The following is a 3,917-nucleotide window of genomic DNA, read 5'->3' as shown; positions in this document are numbered from 1 at the left end:
AAATGTGCTCATATATATTATATACGTATTCCCATATGTTTTACTTTTAATAGAAACCTCCCAGTACACATTTTTAATCCTAAAATAAAATTTCAATAACACGTAAAAGTTTTTATAAAAAATAGCAACAAATAACGATTTTGCAAAAATTTTCATGATTAAAAAAATGCTTACATATGCTTTACATACGTCATACAGAAATGTTAATTAAAATGAAAATTCAATGTTAAATTGCACATTAAAAAGGCGCTTTATATGTAAGCAAAAATCCAGGCAAGGTTATCCTATGCTACCTTTTGTTTTATTGTTTTTGTTTTTTTTGTTTTTATTGTTTTGTTTTTTTTTTATTGTTTTTGTACAAATGAGTGCACACATTCATTTACCTAATTAAATAAAATAAAATATGTTTAAAGAGTTGAAGTAATAAACCGTTGAGGTCGTCCATTCATAACAGAAAACACAACAAAAACAACAAAAAACAGTGAACATTGTACAGCTAATACCAACACCAACACCAACAATACCAACAACAACAATAGAATACCAACAAAAATAGCGTCAGTGCCAGCGTCAGCAAAGGCTGAAGAAAGTAAAAGCAGCGGAAAAAGTGTAAAAGGCGTTAAAGCCTTTATTGTGATTGTTATGTGTAATATATTTTGCGTTAGTGTTGTTGTTGTTGTCGTTGTTGTTGCTGTGTGCCCCTATTCAAGCTGTTATTATTATACTTGTATTTGTTATAATACCATGTGCCGCGCCCATTTTGTACCAATTTGCACATTAGCATTAAAATTGAAAAACACACACACATGCAATAAGGCAGGCGGCAATGGTGTTGGCAGCAGTAATGTAAGCGCAATCCAGCGCAGTAAACACAGCAATAACAACAACAACAACAACAATAAGTGAAGTGAAGAAGTAAGTATGCTAATTTTAATAAAACTGCCTTTTGTGCATACTTAACATAAGGCAGTTGTGTTACATACAAACATATGCTTACGAATTTTTGCGTATTGTATGTGTAATCAAACACACATACACACACACAAGCATAATAATTATGCTTTTATTTAATGTCACTTATGTTTTGTTGTTGCAGTTGTTGTTATTTTATTGTTTCACATCTGATAAATATTTGCCAAAACTTTTTTTATTTGATTTAATTTTTGTTCTTGATTTTTATTAACTTTTTTTTTTCTTTTTCTATATAATATTTCATTATTATTTGTGTTGTTTTTTGTTGTTGTGTTTGGAGGTTTTTTCTTTCATTTTTCTTACTCTTTGTGTGCTTTTCAAAATGTTTATGTGCTTAAATTTATTTTGTTTTTAAATTATTTTGATTTTACTTTTGAACTTTGATTTGAGTTTCAAAAAAACAATTTGCATAACAAATTTAATACAATCGAATTTTTTTTATTTATTTTTATTGTTTTTATTTGTTTTTTGATTTTGTGTTATGACGTCGAGGACGACTACGACGGCAACTGCATGAAGACTCAATAAAAAATTATGAATTATGTTGAAATATATGAGTGTGTGAAGTGAGGAGTTGTGAAAAGGGGAATAGGAGTGCAGCGATTTCTTCAGGTGACACATCACAATGATAAAGAAAATGCCAACCCTGTGGTATAATTAAAATTAGACAATCAAAATTTGGTCCTTTTTTGATTAGTACTAATAAACAAGTTCTATAGGTTTAAACCTATAGGTTTATCCCTTTTTATATATATAATTTTAATTTTAATATTATGTATATAATATAATTAATATTATGTATAAAATATGAAAAGCTTAAAAACTTTAAGTTAAGTTAGATTATACCGGCGATACTGACGATAGATAATTTAGTTAGGAATATTAGTCCATTGTACAATAAAATAAATTTAGAGAGTATTGACGATAATTCAGTTAGGAATATAGGTCTATTGTGCAATAAAAAAAACTTAGAGGACATTGATGATTATTCTCTGAATGCCCGGTTTTGGCGTCCAGAAGATATATGTTCTTAGGAAGATACTTCTCTAATAGTTTATCAAACTGTTCATCGGAGAAGATGAAAGACCTATTAAATTACCTAAATTCGGCGGGATGGATTTAGTCTCTACTCTTCTATACTAGGGTTCTTGCAAGGGATGTGGTAGCAAAACGGCAAAAAATCGCTAATGGCGGTACATGGAAGTTATCTAATGGCCTGCCACTGCAACCATCCAACCAAACAACTGACAATAATTCAGTCAGGGCTATTGATCTATTATGCAAGAAAACAAAAACTTAGAGAATATTTCCTTTAAGAATTCAGAGATTTAAAAACCAAAGTCTACAAAGTTCTTTTTAGATTTTACAAAGTCTAAAATTTTTTTTAGATTTTAAAAAATCTGAAATTTCTTTTAGATGAATGTCTTACAGCTAGCCAATATTCTCAAATAAAGCAACTAATTTCAATGGACACGAAAGATCACATCCACAAATAATTAAATTAAAGATTAGACGGATTCGAATAGCAATGAAAAGACAAGGACAAAAATTTATTTAATTTATTGAAATTTGGCTGACCATACAACGCAGTTCCGAGTATTGCCAAGTAGTCATCTGCCAAATTTCAATAAATTAAATAAATTTTTGTTCTTGTCTTGTTTTTGCTATTTGAATCCGTCAAACTTTTAGTTTCTGTTCGTCATAAAGACGAGGACTTGTCACTCTTGGCAAGAAAATATTAACATTAAAAAAGTAAAAAAAAAAAAAATTTATATACGTCTCTCTCTCTCTCTGCTGGAATAAAATATTTTACTTTTGTGATAATAGCAGATTAAAAAAAAATTGATGAGTATGTTCTGTACGGATTTATGTTAACTCCACGGTTGCCACTTGAAAATTTTTTCCTGTACCAAAATTGGTTTAAAAAGGTACCATTTCTGTAAAAAAAGGTCCAAAATTTTTTGGGACCTTTTTATTTTTTCGTTTTGTGTTTTTCATAGTGTTACAAATGAACAAAATATAAAATAGTGCAAAGTTGATTTATAAAAAAAATTATTTGGAAATATCCACAATAAAGTTGGGTCGTCAAAAATGTACCATTTTTTAAACATGAGTACCAAAAACGAAAAAACGAAAAAAAAAGTACCAATTTTGGTACTAAAGTACCATAAGTGGCAACCGTGGTTAACTCTGCTTTTTGTTGTATCTTTACTAGCTTTATTCTATATTTTTAAAATTAAGTAATTTAAAGGGCCACGCAAAAATTACCATATAGTTTAAAAGTAATATGTACTATGATATATTATATGTAGTTAATTGTATTATTATGCTTTATTGGTTCTGATTGCAGACATTTATCTCGAGACTTCTGTCTCCTGTGACTTTTTTTTTTTGAATAATTTCATTAAATGTATTTACAATACTAAATCGATTTTAAGGCAGTTTTTCAATTTCATTCATATATTATAATACAAGTACTAGATACTTTTCAAAAGTTCAAATCGGACGATTTACAAAGAATAGCCCATCATACATAATAATAAAAATATTTATATTAAACTTAAATCAAATTTAACTTTGGTACGTAAGTCTTTTATAGAAACTTAGAATAAAACAATATGAGAATTATAAATTTTTGCCTAATATAGTAAAAACTGAGAATTATATTGAGAATTACATAATTGAGAATTATATTTGACATATTTACAATTTTGAATATTCTGTGTATATACATATATTATATAAACATGTTGAATGTTGAAAATTTATTGTATGCAATTTTAAACTCAATACTATACTAAAATGAAGACAACTTTTTTGCATTTTTGATGGATATCTATCTATCTATATATTTTCATTAGTAACAGTTGTTACTACCGTTAGTTAGTAACATATATAATATATTAAAGGGGCCTATTGTGTTACCGTACAAGAACTTAGAATTT

The sequence above is a fragment of the Teleopsis dalmanni genome, chromosome 2 (genome assembly GCF_002237135.1).
Source record: "Teleopsis dalmanni isolate 2A chromosome 2, ASM223713v2, whole genome shotgun sequence".
NCBI classification, from domain to species: Eukaryota; Metazoa; Arthropoda; class Insecta; order Diptera; family Diopsidae; genus Teleopsis; species Teleopsis dalmanni.
This window is presented reverse-complemented; position numbering follows the sequence as displayed.